Raw genomic sequence first — 23,853 nt, 5'->3', positions numbered from 1 at the left:
CAGGCCTTTAGATGACTCATGTCCAGAGACTGTGGACCAGTGACAGCCCCCATCCCCCCGACTCTCAGGAGTTAGCTGTCTGCGCCCTGCGGTGTCCAGACATGCACAAGAGGCTTCTCGAGTGTCCGTAAGAACGGACTCCATCATCCTGGCAGACAAGGAGCTGAGCAAGGACCCTTGGGATGATCAGAAGGACGGGAAAATGTGGGGGTGACTGAGGCCCGCCCACCTGGGCTGCAATTATTTAATTTTCTTGGAAAATCAGCATCATCAAGATGAATACTTGGCTGATTTCAGGGCAGATTAAAGCACTTGATGAGAAGTGTGTTAATGCTCATTTATCACTTGACAATCCTCGCTGAAAGCTTGCTGATTAACCAGTCAGGTCTGACTGTCCCACTGTCTCGCTTCCGCCCAGAACCAGGGGAACTGGGGTGGGGCGGGGTGGGGGTGGGGGGACTCGCACTTTATGTTCCATGTTTGTTTTCAAATTCTTTAGACACAACCTTCATTCCCTGGTGTGAACTAAATTGTGTGCCCCACCCTCTACAAATTCACATGTTGAAGTCCCACCTGCACCAGCCGCCCCCCAATCGCCCAGTCCCTAGAATGTGACCGTGGTTGGAGACTGGGTCCTTGTGAAGTAACAAGTTAAAATGAGCTCATCAGAGTGGATCCTAATCCGATCAGACTGGTGTCCTCATGAGATAAGGGGGGAGCAGGACAGGGACGCTGACAGAGGGGAGAGGGTGTGAAGACGCAGAGAAGACAGTTCTCCCCAAGCCAAGGGGAGAGGCCTTAGAAGAGACCGCATCAGATCCCCTTGTGAGAACCTTCAAGGTGAGAACTTTGAAAGATGTGAACGAGCATCTGGATCCAGCAAGGAACCTGAACCTGTTCCATCGACGTCAGGTGAAGTGATGGCACGGCTTGCCCCCCCGCCGCCGTCTCCCATTGCTGACCACCCCTCAGCCCCACCATCTCCCACCTCCTCCCCCTGCTCCGGTCAGTAACCCTGCTTGCCTGTTCCTCGATGCCAGCCCCTGGATGCCAGCCGTTGTACTGCCCTGCTGTACTTTTCAAAGTCCTGTCCTGTAAGATGGAACATGTTTTATTTATTTATTTATTTTTTAAATTTTCTTTTTTTTATATATTATTTTATTTTTTTTATTAGTTGGAGGCCAATCACTTCACAGCATTGCAGTGGGTTTTGTCATACATTGATATGAATCAGCCATAGAGTTACACGTATTCCCCATCCCGATCCCCCCTCCCACCTCCCTCTCCACCCAATTCCTCTGGGTCTTCCCAGTGCACCAGGCCCGAGCACTTGTCTCATGCATCCCACCTGGGCTGGTGATCTGTTTCACCATAGGTAATATACATGCTGTTCTTTCGAAACATCCCACCCTCACTTCTCCCACAGAGTTCAAAAGTCTGTTCTGTACTTCTGTGTCTCTTTTTCTGTTTTGCATATAGGGTTATCGTTACCATCTTTCTAAATTCCATATATATGTGTTAGTATGCTGTAATGTTCTTTATCTTTCTGGCTTACTTCACTCTGTATAATGGGCTCCAGTTTCATCCATCTCATTAGAACTGATTCAAATGAATTCTTTTTAACGGCTAAGTAATATTCCATGGTGTATATGTACCACAGCTTCCTTATCCATTCATCTGCTGATGGGCATCTAGGTTGCTTCCATGTCCTGGCTATTATAAACAGTGCTGCGATGAACACTGGGGTGCACGTGTCTCTTTCAGATCTGGTTTCCTCGGTGTGTATGCCCAGGAGTGGGATTGCTGGGTCATATGGCAGTTCTATTTCCAGTTTTTTAAGAAATCTCCACACTGTTCTCCATAGTGGCTGTACTAGTTTGCATTCCCACCAACAGTGTAAGAGGGTTCCCTTTTCTCCACACCCTCTCCAGCATTTATTGCTTGTAGACTTTTGGATAGCAGCCATCCTGACTGGCGTGTAATGGTACCTCATTGTGGTTTTGATTTGAATTTCTCTAATAATGAGTGATGTTGAGCATCTTTTCATGTGTTTGTTAGCCATCTGTATGTCTTCTTTGGAGAAATGTCTGTTTAGTTCTTTGGCCCATTTTTTTATTGGGTCATTTATTTCTCTGGAATTGAGCTTCAGGAGTTGCTAGAACAAATAATTTCACAATTTGTATGGAAATACAAAAAACCTCAAATAGCCAAAGTAATCTTGAGAAAGAAGAATGGAACTGGAGGAATCAACCTGCCTGACTTCAGACTCTACTACAAAGCCACAGTCATCAAGACAGTATGGTACTGGCACAAAGACAGAAATATAGATCAATGGAACAGAATAGAAAGCCCAGAGATAAATCCACGCACCTATGGACACCTTTTCTTTGACAAAGGAGGCAAGGATATACAATGGAAAAAAGACAACCTCTTTAACAAGTGGTGCTGGGAAAACTGGTCAACCACTTGTAAAAGAATGAAACTAGAACACTTTCTAACACCATACACAAAAATAAACTCAAAATGGATTAAAGATCTAAATGTCACACCAGAAACTATAAAACTCCTAGAGGAGAACATAGGCAAAACACTCTCCGACATAAATCACAGCAAGATCCTCTATGACCCACCTCCCAGAATATTGGAAATAAAAGCAAAACTAAACAAATGGGACCTAATGAAACTTAAAAGCTTTTGCACTACAAAGGAAATTATAAGTAAGGTGAAAAGACAGCCCTCAGATTGGGAGAAAACAATAGCAAATGAAGAAACAGACAAAGGATTAATCTCAAAACATGTTTTATTTTTTGTGTTTGTTTTTTACATAGCATTTGTGTGAAAAGTATTGTAAACCTATTATAGTACAGTGCTGTATAGCTAATTGTGTTAGTTGGGTACTTAAGCTAACTTTGTTGGACTTACAAACACATTGGACTTATGAATGCACTTTCGGAATGGAACTCACTCCTATGTTGGGGTGATTACTGTAACCGTGCCGGTACCTCCAACTTTCCAGGCTCCAGAATTGTGAGACAATGTGTCTATTAAAAAGCAGAGACATCAGTTTGCCAACAAAAGTCTGTCTAGTCAAGGCTATGGTTTTTCCAGTAGGCATGCATAGATATGAGAGTTGGACTATAAAGAAAGCTGAGCACCAAAGAATTAATGCTTTTGAACTGTGGTGTTGGAGAAGACTCTTTAGAGTCCCTTGGCCTGCAAAGAGATCCAACCAGCCCAGCCTAAAGGAAATCAGTCCTGAATATTCATTGGAAGGACTGATGTTGAAGCTGAAACTCCAATACTTAGGCCACCTGATGTGAAGAGCTGACTCATTTGAAAAGACCCTGATGCCGGGAAAGATTGAGGGCAGGAGGAGAAGGGGATGACAGAGGATGAGATGGTTGGATAGCATCACCTACTTACTGGATATGAGTTTGAGCAAGCTCTGGGAGTTGGTGATGGACAGGGAGGCCTGGCGTGCTGCAGTCCGTACGGTTGCAAAGAGTTGGACACAAGTGAGCGACTGAACTGTGTCTATTGTTGGACTTCCCAGCTGTTGCTAGTGGTAAAGAGCCCACTTGCCAAAGCGTAAGAGGTAAGAGATGCTAGTTCAATCTCTGGGTCAGGAAGATCCCCTGGAGAAAGGCATGGCAACCCACTCCTGTATTCTTGCCTGGAGAATCCCCATGGACAGAGGAGCCTGGTGGGCTACAGTCCGTAGGGCTGCAAAGAGTCAGACATGATTGAAGCAACTCAGCACACACACACGCACGTGTCTGTTGTTGGAACTGCCCCATCTGCGGTGCTTCGTCTCAGCAGCCGGTCCAGACTGCTCCATCCCCTATTCAGCATCTCCAGTAATTCCACACCCTCCCATCTGCCAACACTGGCCTTTGGGGGCATGTTCTGTCTATTCCCGTCCCTATCCTCAAATCCTACATCTCCCCAAGGAGCTGTTTTCCAATCACAAGTGCAAAAATCATGGGTGCTTCTTTCTCCTGGAGGCAGCCCATCCCTGCTCTGCAAGAGACACCTGTCTGGGGGCCCATGTGCTCAGTGTGAGAGGTGCTCCCCATCCTGAGGTGTCCTCTGCACGTGTCACACCCGTTTGCCCTGGGTCACCTCCAAGGAGAACGTTGGAAGTGACCGAACTACCCAGACAGGGACAAGAAAGAAAGGGATACAGGAAGTGACTGCGTGGACTTGCAGTGAAGAGCTGAGGAACGTGCTTCTTGGGCCCGTGGTGAATTGGAGGCTGGCAGGTTGTCTCATGGACTTCGGGGGTTTCCTGAACCCAGGTTTCATGGAGTGGATTTTCTAGAGACAAGTTGACAGGCCAGGTGCCAACGTGCCAGCGCTCAGTGAGAATCAGCCTGCCACGTGGCCTGGACTTGTGTGGATACCGCGAGAACGTTCTCTTTCTGCAGCCAGACGTCCATGGAAGGCGAGTCTGGGCCAGGGGTCGGGCGCACAAATCGGAGGCAGAGGCAGCAGGCTGGACCGGGTGACTGCGGACTGAGATAACTCCACGGGCCGTTCATTGCACAGCATCTGGCCCCAGAGCACGATGGGGGTCACCGGGAGACGGTTTCATGTTGACCTCACACCCCAGAAATCCGTCAGCTCAGAGACCCCTGTGGTGGGGACCGGTTCGCTGTGACCACGTGGTCCTTCAGCCACACTGGAGCCAACCGCACCCCTGACACGACCTGCATCTCTGTCCTGCAGACCTTCCCGCGTGGGAATCAGAGGACACTCAGGTGGCAGGTTTGTCACCCTTATTTCTGTGCTTGGGAGAAGTTTCTATCGTGGCCAGCGCTCAGGGGCCAAGAGGGTGGATTAAGAGCGAGGTAAGCAGGAGGCTTTGCATCCAGTTTTGTCTGCTCACCGGGGGCCGCTCAGCGGCTTCTGGTCTGCCGTGTGCGGCTGACCCTGCCTTTGTCCCTGGGGGTCCTGAGGGCTGGGAAGCCCCTGACATCAGCTGGGTGCACAGCAGGTGCCCAAGGAAACTGCAGCTAGGAAGCTTTGGGACCATATGAGCTTGCGTTCTTCCCACTCGTCCTCCCCTCTGGGCTCCTCTTTAGAACAAGGAGTGCGTCCTTGGAGTTTCGGTCAAGTCTGCCACTCTGCCCACTGCCTTTCACAAGGGCCTCCTGGACACTGATAGTGACCTTGAAGATGCAGGGGGGCAGGCCTGAACATAATGGTGAGACATCGACAGCTCTCTTCAGTATCGGGAGCTAGGACATCCACCACTTCGGTCTCACAGGGTCCGCAAATCGGAGTTTCCCATGAGCCCCTCCGGGTTCAGTTAATTTGCCTGATTGGCTCCCAGAATCCAGGGAAACACTTACTTACATTTACCAGTTCATGAAAGGATGTGAAAAGGGACACAGATGTACATCCAGATGGACAGACACACAGGCAGGGTTTGGGAGGGTCCTGGTCAGAGGAGCGTCTGTCCCTGGAGAGTTGGGGTGCATCACCCTCCCTTTATGTGGATATTCACCCAACTGGAGGCTCCCCAAACCTCTTAGTGTCAGGGTCCAAGGGGACTTCCTTACGGGGAGTAATCAGCCATCAGGTCCATCTCCAGCCCCTCTCCCCTCTGGAGGTAGGGGGACAGGACTGAAAGTTTCAGGCTTCTAATCATAGCTCCGACTTCCTGGTGGCCAGCCCCATCCAGGAGCCCACCCCGAGTGGCCTCGTGAGAACAAAAGACACTCCTATCTCCCAGGAACTTCTGAGGGATTTAGGAGCTCTGTGTCAGAACTGGGAGCAGAGACGAAATATTAGAACAAGAGATGCTGTCGGCGCTCTCAGCGCTTTGGAAATCCCGAGGGCTTTAGGAGTCTGTGCTGGAGATCAGGGAGGGGACCACGGGGTGTATTTCCTGCTTTCTGACAGTGGCTCTTGTGTTCCGGGTGTGATGCCCGGGTCCCTGTCTTCTCCTGCCAGGCAGCCACACCATTCCAGCTCCCTGCCTGCATCTCTGCCCCCCTCCCCAGGTGGTCTCACCTGGCCCCACAACCCTCTGAACGCTAAGGCCCCCCCCACCCCACCCAGACCAGATGTGCCTCTGAACTTTCCGCACAGATCTGCCTCCTTGGCAAACTAAACAAGACTCCAGAACAGAGGAAACCTCCCAGCTCCTACTCCTATGTGTCGCTCAGGAGCCTGGCACCCACGACAGCCTCAGCTCCGTTTCGCCAACATCCATCTTCTTGACCCAGGGGGACAATCAGCTTGGAATCAGTGTCAGCCCCGTTTCCCCAGTCGTTTACATCTCCAAACCTGCAGCCTGTGGGATGGGCCCCTTGTGGGTCCTGCATTCCCTGGAATCGTGTCCTCGAAGCTCTCCCCGTGAATCCCAAAGGCTCTTTGGCTCCACTCCCCTCTGTGATGCTACCCAGGTTCCAGCGAATGCCAGTTCAGTCTCTAAGGCCTCCTTTAGCCCCCTCCCCAAGCCCGGCAGCCTTCTCTGCCCTGGGGTGGGTGGGGACCCCCTCACCAGGTGGCCCAGATCGTGCTGCAGTGTGAGCAGTCTGGGGGTGGGCCAGAGCGCCCCGGGTCCGTGTGCCCAGCCCCTGGTGCAGGTTGGGTTTGGGTTTCTCTGCACGGTGTCCTCAGCCAAGCCTAAAAGTGCAGACAGCCATGCACCAGGGGAAGGGGGCGGCCAGCCTTTCTGAGCGGACACGGTCAGCCAAAAGGGCCGGCACCTCTGTCTCCCTCCCCAGCCTCTGTTTAGAGGCGCCCCGGCTCCCAGCCTCTGTGGTCTTATGAATGCACTTTCGGAATGGAACTCACTCCTATGTTGGGGTGGAATGTACTGTAACCGTGCCGGTACCTTGACCCTGAACCTGAAGCTTCCCCTGCTCTGAGCAAGCCTCTTCAGTGCGTGGCTGGGGGCTTCCTAGACCAAGGGGCGGCAGTGATCCCTGCTCTCTGCCTTGTTTTGTGGTTGAGCAAAGCCTGGCTTTAAAGGGAATTTATTTTTCCAAATTGCAGAACAAAGAACATAATGTTTAGGAAGAAAACACACTGCTTACATTTGAGAAAAATTAGCAGCATTATATAATGAAAGACACTTGAAAGGCTTGACTCACCCCGGGCTGACATACATCTTTGACTAGTTTGTGAGATACTCATAAAATTACATCCTGTTAATTTAAGGCTTCTTATGCTAATTTTCAGTCAATTTTATTTGCCTACAAAATTTATTGGCGGCCTCCAGGGTTACAGCCGGGCTTGGTCCGAGTATGTGGGATCCTTGTTAAAAACACCAGGAGAGGAAAATAAAACAGTTCGGGGTGAGGACCAGAGGGACGGGCAGGCAGTGTGAGGCGGGGCGGGCACCAGGGGCCAGGCTCTCTCTCCGCGGCCCCCAAGACCATGCCTTGGGTACCCACCGAGGGACACACTAGCCCGTTCCAGACGGACCAGAGCGGCCCCCGCCGGGCCCAGGACCCTCACTTGACAGTTGGGGAAACAGAGGCTCCGAGCTGATGACATTTCCTAAGTGGACACCCACGGAGGAATCTGGAAGCATCTCCTGCACTAGGTACCCCACCGCATAAAGTCAGCAAGAGGAGACAAAGTGAGCAAGATGAAGCACTTTGAAGGGGAGCAAAGGGAGGCTGGGTTTTTGTGTGTTTTTTTGGCAGAACCACCAGCATGTGGGATCTTAGTTCCCTGACCAGGGATCGAACCTGGGCCCCCTGCAGTGGAAATGCAGAGTCTTAACCGCTGGACCGCCAGCGAAGTCCCAGGCAGGCCACTTTTACAGGTTGTCATCCATCTCGTTGGCATGGAGACCAATCAATATTTGGGGGTCCCCCCTTTGGAGACCTATTCTCAGAAGAGCCACACCACTTTAACACTCTGCACAGGGGACCCCCACATTTTCCTTCCACACAAGGCCCCACAAATCTCATGGCCGGACCCCAAACACGACAAAGAAGACCCGGGGTCCACGTTCCCACCCCGGGCTATGCCAGCCACTCTCTGCTGGTCCTGGCTCAGTCTGCCTCCTGCTCTCTGACGGGAGGACCGGGTCCTGTGGCCCTGCCTCCTGGCCTGGGATGGATGCACCCCCAACAGCCTCTTGCCTGTGGACCCTGATGGCAGTGGGCAGTAGGGGGTCCCTGATGGGTCCCCACCACCAAAGCAAGCTTCCTCTGGGTGGTTCATGCCCACGCTGAACCTAAATGTGAAAACACACTCAAATTCACCACGGCCAAACCATGGGGGCCATGGTTGGGTGCTGGGTCCCTGCTGGGCCATGAGCCCTGGGCACTGAAGGACATGCTCTCTCGGCAGTCCACAGTCAAGGGCATGGCCAAGAGCACCTGGCTGCCTGGGGTCTGGCTTTTAAGCCCCCACCTTTGCTGGCCATGGACTCCCTGGGTTCAGCTGGCTTGTAGCTCTCTCTGGCAAGCGTTCAAGGTGAGAGAGTTGTGAGGAAGGGCCAGGCCAACGTGCACTATCTACTCGAGATGGCACCTCTGTCTCCCGGGAGGGAGCTTGGGCAGATGCTCTGGACTGGACCTTGGGGCCCAGGAGGTGGGAGTCCCACAGACTGTAGACACCCTTCTGGTGGGGCCACGGTTTCCCAGCTCCTTCCAGGGACCGACAGTCTCATCCCCAGCCACCACCCTGCCCAGCATCGCCTCTCGGAATCTCACAGAGAACTGGTCTCTCCAGGGCTGAGACCCTCCATCTGCCCTCATCAGGGGTCTGCCAGCTGGTCTGGTCCATGCCTGTGCCCCCAGGGTCGCACCATCCTCCAAGTGGGCTCGTTTTAACTGAACTGCCCAGGGTTTGCCTCCCCCTCCTGATGCTGTTTCTTTTCTTGCATTTTTCTCCCCATCGTTCTCTCTTCTGCTCGGCACACACACCCCTAGTCCCCTTCTCTTGACACACAGGGAGACAGAGCAAAATAAACTTCAGACCTAAACCTCCAAGAGGATGTGGTCCTTTGACACCTGGGGTCCAATTCTGCCCCTTCCAGGTGGGGAAACTGAGGCCTGAGTCCTCCTGAGACCTACACTCTGGGTCATGAGGCAGATGTCGATGAGCAGTTGTGGATGGGAATACAGGATGTCCTGGGGGCAGGGCAGGAGCGGGGTCAGGAAGAAGCTTCTCAGGAAACGTGATGCTTCCGTGGAGACTGAAGCCTGAACCGGAAGTGACCCAAGAAAAGGGTGGAAGAGCTGGCCAGGCAGGGGGATGAAACTGGTGAAGACCCAGAAGCAAGAGACCGGGGATGATGGAGGAAGGGGTGGAGGCCGGGGATGATGGAGGACGGGGTGGAGGCTGGAGAGGTGAGTGGGGGCTGCGTCCACAGGGCTTGGTGGGGCAGGAGCGGGGGGCAGGTTAAACCCGGGCAGGGTCTCAGCACAGGTGAGACGTTCAGGTGTGCATCTCCCACTGCAGGGAGGGCAGCGAGATGGAGCTGCCTGAACAGGAAGAGGCCTGCAGGGAGGAGCAGAAGGGAGGGGAACAGTGGACTGAGCCGAGGGCTGATGGATGGGAGATCCAGCAGGCAGCGGAGGAGAGACTGGGGGTGATGCCCACTCGGAGGGGCGGGGTCCCTGCCCTGCCCTCCTGGGAACCCCGGAGGAGGAGTGGGCGGGAGGAGAGGGAGGTGAGGAGTTAAGGTTTGGACCTGGTGATGCCGGCCCGCCTGCGACCCGCCCGCCAGGCACTGGAAGGCAGATGTGGACATCAGGGGGCTCCTCTGACAATCCCTGAATCTATAGGAGGACGTGAAGGGGCCACAGGCAGTTAGGACAGGGCAGAGGACTCGCCAGGGCGTGGTCCCGAGGAGGCCGAGGTTGGGCATTTGGGGAAGGTTGATGAAAGGACTGGAGGGACCACTGTGGCTGGGGAGGGGAGGGGAGGCCCTGCAGGGACGGGGGATGCAGGTGGGGACCTGGGGTGACATACTCAGGTGTGAGTGGCGAGGGGTCAAGGGGGCAGAGTCCAGGAGCGAGCACTCTGCTCCTCCAGGCTGGCCGAGTGCCCGAGGAATGACGGTCTGGGGAGAGAACCGTGAGGTCAGAGGATGACTGGGGAACAGAGCGGTGGTGGGCGGGGCTCTGCTTGTCTCCCCAGACAGCTGGGGGGTGGGAGAAGCCAGGGGGGAACTCAGGAGCAGGGATCGGGAGCCTCAGCGGGGAGCCCAAGGGGGCATGGAGCCAGGTCTGGAGGTTCCAGGGGTCAGGTGCAGGACGACGGGCCTGGAGTGAGGCTCCCGGAAGATGAGCACTTCCGTGTATTAAAAGGAGGGGATGAGAGAGACTGGCATTGAAACATACACATTACCATATGTAAAACAGATAGCCAGTGGGAATTTGCCACATGATGCAGGGAGCTCAAAGCTGGTGCTCTGTGACAACCTAGAGGGATGGGATGGGGAGGGAGGCGGGTGGGAGCTTTGAGCGGGAGGGGACAGAGGTATGCCTGTGGCTGATTTCTGTTGATGTATGGCAGAAACCATCATAATATTGTAAAGTAATTATCCTCTGATTAAAAATAAAATAAAAAAAAATTTTTAAAAGAGGATATATTTCAGCCTAGGGTGCCAGAGGGATTGAACACCCACAGGCCTAAAAATAAACCTCACATTGTATATGAACATCAACTCAAAATGGATCAAAGACGTACGTGTAAACATGTGAAATTTACAGAAAAACTCAGAGGAAAAATTCCTTGGGATCTGAGGGCTCAGTGAAAAGTTCTTAGACATGACGCCAAAAGCGCAGTCTGTGAAAGCAAAAATGACAGACCGGCCTTCACTGAAATTAAGAGGCTTTTGAGCCACAAGACAAACCCTGTTCAGAGAGAGAAAAAGCAAACTACAGTCTCGGTAGCTTGTACCTGCAAAGCATATATTTGACAAAAGACTTGTTATCTGGAATATGTAAAGAATTCTCAAAACTCAACCACATACAAGCAATCTATCCTGTTAGAAAGTGAGCAAAAACCAGGAACCGACATTTTACCCAAGAGCATACAACAGGTGACAAACGGGTTCATGAAAAAAAAAAAAATGTGTGGTACCATTAGCCACTAGGGAAACGTAAAGGAAAACCACAGTGAGATGTTGTTTTTGTTATTTAGTTGCTCAGTCATGTCCACCTCTTTGTGACCCCATGGACTATAGCCGGCCTGGCTCCTTGGTCCATTGGATTTCCCAGGCAAGAATACTGGAGTGTGTAGTCATTTCCTTCTCCAGGAGATCTTCCCAACTCCAGAAATCCAACTCGAGTCTCCTGCATTGCAGACAGATTTTTTACTGTCTATTTGACTATTAGAACAATCAGAATTAAAAATAGTCACAAGGTCTTCCCTGGTGGCCCAGTCGTTGAGGATTTGCCTTCCAATGCAGGGGACTCAGGCTCAATCTCAGGTCCAGGAACTAAGATCCCACATGCCACTGGGCAACTAAGCCTGCCCACCACAACTAGAGAAGCCTGCATGCTAAAATGAAGACCCAGGGCAGCAAAAAAAAAAGTGACAATCCTGAGAAAAACATCAGTGTCCTCCAACTGAAGGACATTCTATGAAATACTCAGAAAAATAGTGTTAACACCAAATGCTGGCGAAGATGCAGAGAAGTGGAGCTTCTCATACATTAGTTGCAAATGTAAAATGGCCACTCTGGAAAAGTTTGGCAGTGGAAAAATAAAAAAGTGCTAAGCACAACACTTACCTTAGAAGCCAGCAATTACATTCCTGGGCATTTATCCCAGGGAAACGAGAACTTCTGTTTGCACAGAAACCTGTGCATGGTGTTCGTAGCAGCTTCAAAAGCCAGAAACCGGAGATCCAAATGCCATGCAGTGGATGAGTAGCTAAACAAACCCTGGTACACTGGGCTGTGGACCACTGCCCGGGAGCAAAAAGGAGCTGACTATGGGGGCACGCAGTGAGGACGGACCTCAGGGGCCTCCGGCTGAGTGAGGAAAACTGACCTTGAAACGTTACACACAACGTTCTCAAAACGACAAAATGAGAGGACAGCTTAGGGGTTGCCAGGGGCTGGAGATGGGAAGAGGGAAAATAAGGGGGGGGAGGTGTGACAAGAAGGATGCAACTCAGGGATCCTCCAGGTGATGGAATGGTTCTGCATCTTGATCGTGGTGGTGGTTACGTGAACGTGCCCAGGGGGCAAAATTGCACAGAACTAAGTACACATAACAGCATCCTGCTATGGACTGCCGCGTCCACCACAAGTTCATATGTTGACGCCTAGTCCCCGGGGTGATGTATCAGAGGTGCGACCTCTGAGAAGTGGTGAGATCAAGAGGGTGGAGCCCTCATGTTAGGATCAGTGGCTAATAAAAGGAAGCCCAGAGAGGTCATCTCTCTCCCCTGTGTGTGGACGCGGCAAGAAGGCGGCTGTCGGCACACCAAGAGGAGAGCCCTCACCAGGAACTGGACTGGCCAGCAGCTTGAGCTTGGGCTTCGTCTCCTCCCGAACTGTGAGCAATAAAGTGTCTGCTGTTGAACCCGTCTGCGGTATTTGGTTCTGGCAGCCTGATCAGATTAAGACGGCCTATAAAACGGGCAAAATCTGAATAATGTCTGTGGGTTACACCAAGGTCCGTTTCCTGCTTTTGACGCCGAACTGCAGTTATGCAAGTTGGTATCCCTGGGCGGAAGGTAGGTTAAGAGTGCATGAGACTCCTCTCTGTACAATTTTGGCAAGTGTCTGTGAATCTCTAATTAGTTCCAAAAAAAAGGAAGGGAGAGGACAGATGCCCAGAGGGCTTACTCGTGGACAAAAGCCAAGCATGTCGGGGATGAGAAATTGGGGAAATATGTGATGAGCAGGTTTGTTCCGTCCGTGGAGGCCTGTCTGGCAGTCAGACACCTGGGGAGGTTCACTCAGGTAAGGAGGAAGCGGCGTGCCCCCAAGAATCGTTCTGCCGGGGATACGATGTGACCCTCGGCCTGGAGCTAGAGTGTTTCCGCTGGGCTCTTTGCTCTCTGCTGTGTGGGGACAGGCGAGTGGGCCAGGGGCAGGCAGGGACTTGTGTCCCCTGGCCCCTCACCCCCTGGGAACCTGCCCCAGTTCTCACTGGATCACGGGCTGGCACCTCTAGCAGTAACGTGTTCACCAGGGCAGGGTCTTCTGGGGCTTCTGCAGCCACGAGCCACAGCCTGGGCTTCCCGCAGAAATAAGTAATCACACAGTCTTGCTTTGCATATTAGGAGCTATCTGCATCCCACTCTGCTAAGTTACATGAGGACACAATTTATCTTTAGCCCGAAGCCACCTGCTTGGTAATCTGCTTCTGTGTACCCGATTGATCCCACCATCCACACATTAGCTGGAGGAACGGCTGACTTTATTTAAAGCAATCGGCTCGTACGTAAAGAAGCCGGACAGGGTGGTCCGGCACACGCCCATCTGGCGGGGGGCCGAAGCCTGCGGGCAGCCCTGTCCTCCTCTGAACTGTGGGGCGGTCTACCCCGGGGCCAGGCTGGTGAGGGACACAGAGCCCCTGAAGGCAAAGCCCTAGAACCCCATCAGGAAGGCTTCGCACGCAGATCGTGGGCTGAAATTTTCCCCCGTTGCTCTCTAAGGAGGTTTCCTCATGTTAACATTTTGGTCCCCCTTCTAGACAAATGTTTAAATTGGTGAATGAAAATTCTGGAAGTGTCTGTATGTGGTGCAGTTCAGTGTCGGGTAAATCATGAAATGTGTGTGGTCCTGGTGTCTGAGTGTCTCTGGGGTTTGAGGCTTCAGGGGAACAGAGTTGCCTCGTGTCCCGAGTTTGGTGTTGTTCAGTCGCCCAGCCCTGTCCGACTCTTTGCGACCCCATGGACTGCAGCACCCCAGGCTTCCCTGTCCCTCACCATCTCCTGGAGTTTGCTCACACTCATGTCCATTGAGTTGGGGTGTGTGTGTGTGTGTGTTTGTTGCTCAGTCGTGTCCAAGTCTTTGCAACCCCACGGACTGCAGCCTGCTAGGCTCCTCTGTGCATGGAATTATCCAGGCAGGAATACTGGAGTGGGTTGCCGTTTCCTTCTCCAGTTGAGTCGGTGGTGCCATCCAAATATCTCATCCTCTGTTGCGAATCTTTTCTTAAGTGCTTCTCCCCTCACTTGCCCACGACTGGGCAGCTACACACACGCACAGACTCCCACGATTCTCTCTTTCTAGATTCTTCTTCCAGGTTCATTATGTTTTTCAAACTCCCTTCTAACTCTTGCATGGCAGTCAGGGTCTGCTATAAGACTCGCACCCACATGGACTGAATTAAAAGGATAAACAAATGTAGATTATAACCAGACCACGTGAAACCAGGCAGGCAGTGGTCTGTCAGTGAGTGAGGGGCTTGATCAGTCCCTTGAGAAGGGTGCTCTGGGAGGATGTGGACCCTTGTTGGTGGTGAGGGTGGGGACGACTCTCAGCAGATCACAAGGTCACCTTCACAAGATCAGGGCAGTCATCTGCAACCCTCCAGAGCAGACAGGAGGGCTGGTGGACCTGTGGATGCCCACCTGCCACTGGACCCACAGCCCCGCCTGTGGACCCCTTAATGCATTTGGGACACGGCTAACCAGATGCACGTTGCTCCTCTGCCTGTTTGATTCCAAGACTTTTTTTATCCCCCCAGATGAAACCCCCTGTGATGGTTGATGTTAAGTGTCCACTGGGACTCCTGGATAGCTGTTGAAAACATTATTTCTGGGTGTATCTGTGAGGATGCTCCTGGAATAGATTAGCATTTGCATTGGTGAGCTGACTGGAGAAAACTGCCCTCACCAATGCACACGGGCGTCTCCCTGTCTGGGGAGGGCATGGATAGACAATAATGGCAGAGAAAGGGTGAACGCTCCCTGCTCTCCCATCTTTCCTGCCCTGACACTGATGCTCCTAGTTCTTGGCCCTTCTGAGAACTATACCACCCGTTTTCTGGGCCCTCAGCTCACACACATCAGGCTTGGGACTTCTCAGGCTCCAGAATTGTGCGAGCCAAACCCTCATAGTAAATCCCTATCTTCTCTCTCTCTATTCTACTGGTGCTCTTTCTCTGGGAAACCCTTACTTATAGAACCCCATTCCTACTAAAAATTCACTCACTACCTTCTCCCTCTAGCCACTGGCTACCATTCATCTACTTGCTAACTCTATGGATTTTCCTGTTCTGAACATTTCACATCAATGGAATCATACATTTGGGATTTTGTGTCTGGCTTATTTCACTTAGCATCATGTTGTCAGCGTTCATCCACGTTGTACTTCCTTCCTTTGTACCGCTACATCATATTCCACTGCACAGATAGACCAGCCTTTGTTTGTCCATCCAGCCTTTGAGCCTGCCCAGAGCCTCTGGGTGCCTCGAGGGCCTCATCGTGAGGGGCCTTCAGGATCAAGAGCTGCTGGAAAGTGACTTTGTGTGACCTCGGTGCCTAGAACAGCGCCTGCGCAGTGGGCATACCCAGCGGGTGCTGTTTAGTCATTCAGTCGTGTCTGACTCTTTTGCAACCCCGTGGACTGTAGCCCACCAGGCTCCTCTGTCCATGGGACTCTCCAGGTGGGAATACTGGAGTGGATTGCCATTTCCTTCTCCAGGAAATCTTCCTGACCCAGGGGTGGAACCCGCATCTCCTGCACTGGTAGATGGATTCTTTACCACTGAGCCACCAGGGAAGCCCATACCTGCTTGAATAGCGAGTGGATGAATGAGTATGCTCGCTGCTGGGAGAAAGAGTGAGTGTCTGTGCTCCAAACTCCTTGCGGGGGGCGGGGAGATGGGTGTGCCAGCTGCTAGAACCACTTTGGGGAGAAAACAACCCAGAGCTCTGGGGGACAAGCCTGGGACTGGGAGTCAGGAGCCTGGCCGTGGTTCTGATGGCACATGGACTTTGTCAGTTACTTAGAAAAGAGAAGTGAGTTTCCTGTTGCAGCCGTAACACGTCCCCACACGCTCTGTGGCTTAAGACAGGGTATGTGTCTTATCCCACAGTTCCGGAGGTCAGAAGCCTGACTTCAGTCTTTGGCCTAAAATCAAGGTGTCAGCAGGGCTGTGCCTCTTCTGGGGGTTCAGGGAGAAGACCCGTTTGCTCACCGTTTCCAGCTCCTAGAGGTGCCCATACTTCTTGGCTCATGGTCCTTTCCTGCATCCTCAAAACCAGCAGTGTACCACGTCTCTGCCCCTTCCTCTTTCATCTGGTCTCTCTGAACACAGCCAAGAAAGCCTCTCCCCTCCTAAGGGCCCATGTGATCAGATCAGGACCATCGGATAATCCATGATGATAACGCATCTCAAAGTCTTTACTTTAATCACCTCTGCCGCGTCCCTTTTCCACATAAGGTAGCGTGCTCCCAGATTCTGGAATTAGGATATGAACATCTTGGAGTGGGGGCTTTATTCTGTTGACCACAGAAGCCTCTTGGCCTGAGACTCGGTTTCCCTAGAGGAGGAGGGAGGCCAGGTAGTTTCCAAGATGCTTCCCAGTTCTTGGCTCAGGTCATCACAGCGGGAAAGAATGACGACTCCTAACTTAATGATGGAGTTCTACATCATTGGAGCAGGTGCCTGGAGCTCGTCCCATCTGACCAGATGCTCTCTTGGACGTTTCTACTCGTTTTCTTCCAGGTTCCTATCGCTGGCCTCTGAGAGCATTGCCTCCTCTTTTCACAGGTGAGGGACGTGAGTGTCAGGGAAGCCAGGTGAAGCCCCTAAGATGACCTGTCTCAAAAGTGGGGGCCTGACACCCCCCCACACCTGCCCCATCACGTCTGTCTAACTCTGGAGCTGTGGAGTTCTCCAGTTTACACTGGTGATTTGGGTGAAATGCAAACCACTTTAGGGCATTTAAAAATCCAATGCATTTTAAATTTTAAATCGATCATTTTAGGAAGCTGGAACGTGCAATGAATTTAGTCATTAATCTCAAAGTTTTGGAAGCAGACTTCCTGCGTGAAAGAAAATAAAAAGGAGTGTGGGGCGGGGGGTGGGGGTTGGGGGAGAGTTTGTTGATGTGATTTTAATGGTTCAGTTCTTTGCTTCCTTGAGTTCTTTCTTTGAAGATCAAGCTGCAAGAGAAACTACTGAGCAATGGGCCACATCTGGAGCTCCTAGCGCCCAAACCTCTGTGTCCGTGTGTCCACAGCCCGGGTCTGGGCGCTCTCTCTCTCAGGCTGGCACCTGCAGATCCTGCCAAGTGGCCCAGGAGATCAGCTTGTGGGCGCTGCTTCTCAGATGAGGAACAGAGGGATTACCAAGCCCCCAGCAACATGCGATGAGCTTTTCTTCTCAACCAAGTTCTTTGCTCCACCTCTGGCTTCTCCATGGGTCTTACGGATCAGCCCCAAAGACGGAAGGTGATGGGAGGGGAGCTCATTGATCCCGTTGGCTTGGCAACTGCCCTGTCAATAGTTCAGTTGTTTCAAGGCACCGAGCTCTCTGAGTGGAGAGCAGGACAACGAACACATGACCGTAAGGGGCTGGCATCTGAGTCCTCTCTGCCTGCTGAGTCTCGGAGAGCTACCGCCTGAGGATGAACCCAGGAAGCCCCGAGTGGGGCTCCCTGGCAGAATCCCCAGGTGGAGTTGTCCTTCTGGGTCCCCTTGTTGGAGCTTCATGGGTGCCATTTGGGATCTCAGTGGTCCCGTTCAGAGAATACGTGTGAGTCTCCTCTTTCTCCAGGTGTGTCTTCTTTCAACAAACACGTGTTACACATCCTGAGAGCTTCAGGGGATAAAAGATGGAGGAGAAGTCTTTCCTGCCCTCCAGGAGCTCACAGTCGAAGGGAAGACACACCGGCAGGCAGGCTAGGGAAGCCTGTGACGATGGTCCTTTGCCGATTTCCTCCTTCATTCATCGAGTGCTTCTTACAAGCTGCTTCTGGGGCCAGGAACCCTAGGCGCTGAGAGGCGAGGAATCCACATGAGGCTGTGAAAATATCATTAAAGGTGTCAAACCTCACTTGTTGAGTGGTGAGCAGATGTAAATCTTTTGGATAATTATGAAAACGCTTCCTTGAGAGTCACTGTTGAGAAGAGGCTGGATCCACTTTGGCCTAAATGAATTATTTGAAAGCTTCTGTTTGATCACCACATTTCAGATACCGCGAAGAAGAGATACTCTTCACCTATCCCCAAATTCATTGATCGCTGGCTGTGCATCTGTTAGGTACCAGAAGCTGGCCTCTCCGAGGGACATGGGCAGGAGGGGGAGACCCAGTCCTGGCCCCTGAAATCTCTCAGAGGGTTGGGGAGAGACATCGCAGCCTGGGATGATACCGTGCTCACAGCCTGGAGCTCTGCTGGTGCTGGTGGTTAACCTGAGTTGTCCGCCCCATTGGGTACCACCGTGCACTTGACATTGAGTGACCGCTGCTCCTCGTCATCCCACTGGCTTGTAGTGCTACTCAGAACTGGAGAGGGCTTCCTTTTGCGAGATGGTGGACCTCCACTCAGGCCCGGGTCACGGACACTCTTAAGAGACCTATCTTCATGAGGGAGCGCAGCCCAAGGGTCGAGAGAAAGCCAGCCAATTTCTGCTCTTTGAACAGAATCTGCAGGTGCATCCAGGGCACTTTCTTCTCAACTCTCCTTCCAAAGGCGGCATCTTCTTGAGGTGGAAACCCTGCCCTTTTAGGAAGTTGGAACATACACTTGATTTATTCATTCACTTAAGAGCTTTTGAAACAGACTCTCTCAGTTTAGGAAGAAAAACAGGCAGAAAGGGGATGGATGAGGAGGGTGTTGTGAATTGAATTACGTACAGCCCTCCCCCCCCAAAAAAAAGATCTGCTGGAGTCCTCATTCCTGGTGTTTCAGAATGTGACCTTATTTGGAAATAGGGTCAGGGCATATATCATTAGTTAAATTAAGATGTGGTTGTACTAGAAATGTTGGATCTCTAGTCCTGTCTGACTTATACTGGATTTTAAGAAAAGAAAGAGAAGACGCCTTGTGAAGACAGAGACTCGAAAAGATGCTGTGTGAAAGAGAGGCGGGGTTGGAGGGGGTGGCTGCAGGCCCAGAAGCTGAGGCTGACCGGCTGCCTGCAGAAGCCAGAAGAGGCCAGGAAGGATCCTCGTCTGTGGGTTCCGGAGGTCGTGGGCCTACCGACCCCTGGATTCAAGAGCTCTGGGCTCCCGAACGCTGAGACAATAATGTCTGTTGCTTTGAGCTACCCAGTCTCAGTCCTTGGTTATGGCAGTCAGCCCCAGGACCCTTACACAGAGGGGCTCCTGACCATCCCGGTCTGGGCAGACAGCCTTCAGGGGGCGTGGCGTGGATCTGGTGGTCCCCAGCACCGTTCACGTTGCTTTCTTCCTACTTTTATACTCAGGTGTAAGAAGAGCCCGTGCTCCTGGGGACACAGGAGGGTTCAGGCCCGTCCGGGACTGGAGTCTGGGGCGGCAGCCTCTTTCCAAAACCAGTGCTGCTCACGGACCTGCTCCCTGCTTCCATCCGAGGCCACGTGACACCCACTTGTTTTCCGCAAGGAGCCTCTCTTCTGCCCCCAAGAAGACGCCGGCCAGCCGGCTCAGCACCCGCTGTCTCATGTGAAGGGGCCGTGGCTGAGGATGTCTGGAGCCCCCCGGGGTAGGGTGGGGGGTTCACGGTGCAAACCCAGCCCTTCCCAAGGGTCTGAGCTCCCTCGAAGGGACAAAGGCAGCTGAATATGCCATTTATCGCCTCTGTATGAGGAGCACTATTCTGTCACCCAACTTTGATAGAATAATTTTAATTCATACATGGTTTCTATTCAAATCTACCCATGTCCCCCAAATATCCTTTATTTACCTATATTTGACATAAATATATGTATCTATAGTGTATTAGAGAAGGAAATGGCAACCCACTCCAGTACTCTTACCTGGAAAATTCCGTGGACAGAGGAGCCTGCCTGTCTATAGTCCATAGGATCAAAAGAATCTGCCAAGACTGAGTGACTGAGCACATATATTGTGTATTATTATCTATTTTTACTTACATATATTTGACATATACATATATGTATATATTGTGTATTATATATAATAATATATGCACATATTGTATATTATTTTATTATACATATTTTATTTATATTGACATATGAGTATGTGTATGTATTGTATATTATTATATATGTATATATTATATATTATTATCTAGATACATATTCTGGCCTTGAGCGTTGCTTGGCGTTTGCCAAAGAACAGAAGTCAAGTTGCTCCAGGCCTGCAGGGCCCCACTCAGGGCTCAGCAGTTCTCCCCGGCACCGGCCTTCCACGGGGTGGGGGCCGCGTCTCCCTGCCCCCTCTCCCCGGCCTCCAGGCGCCTCATCCTCCTTCGCACGAGGTCTGCACCTCAGGGACCTAGTCCCGACATCTGGCCAAGGCCACGTGGCACCCGCTTGTTTCCATACATTGTATATATGCATGTTATATACGTATATACTTTGTCATTTATATTGACATGTGAATAGATGTATATACTGTATATTATTATAAATGTATATATTATATGTATTATTATCTATATGTGTATTACTTGTATATATTATATATTGTTTATGTTGATATATAAATATGTGTATATATTATATATAATATATATGTGTACATTGCATATTATTATCTATTTTTATTTACATATATTTGACATATAAATATATGTATATATTGTGTATTATATGTATATAATATATGTGTACATGTTGTATATTATTACATATATGCATACTATATGTGTATATATTTTGTTATTTATATTGACATATAAATACATGTATATATATATACATAATATATGTATATTATATCTATATTTACATATTGCATATATTGTGTATTATATGCGTATAATATTGGTATATATCATATATTATTATTTTCTAGGTATGTATTGTATAGTATTTTGTAACATGTTAAGTTATAGAGTTGATCAAATTAGAATTTAAATATTAATGTATTATATGTGATATACTATCAAAACATATCATATATAATATAAAACAGCAAAATGTAAAACATATAAAATATATCCTAAATTAACATATAATATGAAAATATAGTCAAATGCATTGCATGAAAATATACAGATCTGTTCAAATTCTCAAGCGCTGCCAGCGGAAGGCTCTGTGCCCGGGGTGGTGGACACCCAGGGAGATAATGATGGCCTGGTTCTGTGCAATCCGGGTGGGCTTTCCAGAGGCGGTGACGTGGGAGGCGAGTCTGAGTCCATCCAAGTTCTGGGACGAGAGGGCTGTTGGAGTCCGTAGGCGCTCTAGGGTAAGGCGGCCAAGAGACGTGGTTTCCCAAGCAGAAGGACGTGAGCCGACCATGACACAGCGCGTTCACGGGCCCCTGCCTGGGGCCGGGCCTTGTGCTAAGCCCTGGAGCTGGGCAGATGGTGCCGGGGGAGGAGGCCCGGGGAAGCTCCTGGGGTCTGCGAGGAGCGAGGGCGCCACGGGGAGGCCTGGTCAGTCCGAGCGCCGGAGCCCACGCGGGGCCCCTGTCCTGCGGAGGACGGCCACCACGCCAGGGTTCAAGGGCTGGGGACAGTGTCTGGGGTAAGGCCGGAGGACCTCCTGGAGGCGGTGGGACTGGACCGGCGTTCCTGCCCTCGGCTCCATCAGAGGCCCTGGAGACGGCGCTGACTCAGGGAGGGGCAGGCAGCGCTCTGAGCTCAGGAAATTTAGCCCAATTTGCCGAAAACAGTTTTTGTCTCTGTCTCAGAAACTGGAGGGAGACTGGACCTTAGGGCCAAGTGCCTCCTCTGGATTCGTGGGGTGGGAGTCAGGGTCCAGAGGCTGCACCCCACCAGGGGGCGCCAGTGCCTTCAGGAGAGGGCATCCAGGCGTAGGGCAGAGGCGGGAGGCGGGCTGCGTCCTGCCTGCCCGCGGCCAGCCACGGCAGCTGCCCTCCTCTCTGGCGCCTGGTCCCCAGGGGGAGCCTGTTCCCAGGCCAGGCAGGAGGAAACCGTGGCCTCAGAGCCAAGAATCTCCTTCCTTCCCCTTCCACAGACCCACAGCCTTGAGCCTTTCTTCCTCTCTTGGTTTCCTCTGGGGGCCTGAGACCACCCCGGGCACTCCTTTGCCGTGAGGGACTCCACCTGGGGTCCCCACGCCCCTTCCTCACTCCTCCTCCATTCTCGATGGGAAGGCCAGCCTGCTTCCCCTTACCAGCTCTGCCATGTCCAGCTTCGTGCGGTCCTGGAAGTGGGGTTCACCAAGCTCCCCCATCCCCGCCGCTCCCCGGCCCCAGGCCTGCGGCCCCCTTCTTAGTCCAGACCAGGCAGGCTGGCAAACCGTGGCTCGTGGGCCACATCAACTCGCCCTCTGCCTTGGAGAGTAAGGTTTTGTCGGACGCACAGCTGAGCTCGTCCAGACCCGGGGAGCCTGTTTCATGGCAGAGTTGTGTAGCGGCAACAGGACCATCTGGCCCTTGGCACCTAAAATATTTATCACTTGGCCCTTCACAGAAAATGCATGCTGGCCCCCGGCCTTGCCACTGCCCACCTCGGCCCCACCTTCTGGCTCCATGTCCCATGAGAAGGAACCCTCCGACCCCTGAATATCTTCTTCCTTCAGCCCAGAAACCTCAGTCCTGTTTGCCCTCATGGTGCAGACCTGGGCCCGGCCCTCCGAAGCCCCAAGGTGGGCTCAGATGGATGTTTCTCCGTGAGCCTGGACACTCCCTGCCAGCAGGCAGGCGGAGGGGGTGCTGGAGTAGCCACGGAGACCCCCAGTGCTGGGAGGGTCAGCAGGGAGGTGGTTAGGAGGGAGAGGGGCCCAAAGGTTGTGCCCAGACACCCACGGCATCTTTTCTGCACAGTTTAGACCCTGTTCTAACCCAGACTCCAAGTGGGATGGGATCTTCCCACCAAAGGGGCATCCCTGTGACAAACACAGAGCCCAGATCAGCTTTGATACCTCTCTTGACACGCTGTGGGCCTGAGTCCACAGCTGGGTGGTTTGCTCCAGGGGGCCTCCTGGACACAGCATGGAAGACAAGGTCTGAGATCAGCCATGGAGCTGGTGGGAGGCGGGGCGGCAACATTCCGCAACATCTTCCCACCATGTGGCTGGAAGTCCTTGGAGGCCCCTTGGTGAGGAGAAAGTGAGTGTTTATGCTGAAACCTCCACAGAGATGCCTGGAGGTCAATCCAATTGATAGGCCCCCCACGAGAGCGTGGCTGGTGTGGCTGCAGCCGGGGCTGGGCCCTAAACTTGGTCTTTTGTGTTCATGACTCCGGGGCTGTTGGCACCCTTGGGACCCTGGATGGTGGTCTCCACCTGTCCATGGCTCATCGGTCTGAGATGGGGATGCCGAGAGCGAGGGACCCTTGGCCTCAACCTCCTCTGTGCCAGAGAAGAAAAGTCACAGCCAGCCCAGATCAGCAAAGAAAAATACAGACGCCCAGTTATCCTTGAATTTCCAATGGGCCACAGATGATGTCTTAGTATGTCTTGGTGTAAGGATATCCCAAAGGTTGCATGTTTCTCAAGAACTCACATGAAGCTCTTGCGTTTTAGAGGGCTGACTACCTGCAGGGAGGGCTGTGTTCTGCCCATGACCTTGGCCATCGGGAGAAACTTGAGTGGTGGGAGAATAGCCTCCCCCGCCCCCAGCCCCCCTGCCTGCTGGCTGCCCGCCCTGTCAGCTTGACCAGGAGAGGACCACTTTGCCTCCCATTCACAAGAGCTTTTCTCCGTTGGGCACTCTGGCCTGAAATAGCAGCTCTTGAAAAATGTGCTGAGCTGGAGGCCCTGGACACAGCCCCCTGCCCCCTGCCCCCCACGCTCTGGAAGCCTGTGTCCCCATCGGCCCAGGGAGGGCTCCTCTTCCTTCTAGCTCTCCTCCAAATCAAAGCCGGGAATGGGCGGG

General features: G+C 52.1%; 1 non-coding gene across 1 annotated transcript; it reads right to left on the bottom strand.

The window, feature by feature from the left end:
• Positions 1-7,688: 7,688 nt before the first annotated feature.
• On the bottom strand, positions 7,689-7,761 carry TRNAG-UCC. The gene has a single exon. It is a non-coding gene; the product is annotated as a tRNA-Gly (tRNA).
• Positions 7,762-23,853: the final 16,092 nt, after the last annotated feature.

Source organism: Cervus elaphus, chromosome 13 (genome assembly GCF_910594005.1).
Source record: "Cervus elaphus chromosome 13, mCerEla1.1, whole genome shotgun sequence".
NCBI lineage: Eukaryota > Metazoa > Chordata > Mammalia > Artiodactyla > Cervidae > Cervus > Cervus elaphus.
The sequence above is the reverse complement of the archived record's forward strand: the minus strand, read 5'-3'. Positions and strand labels throughout refer to the sequence as shown.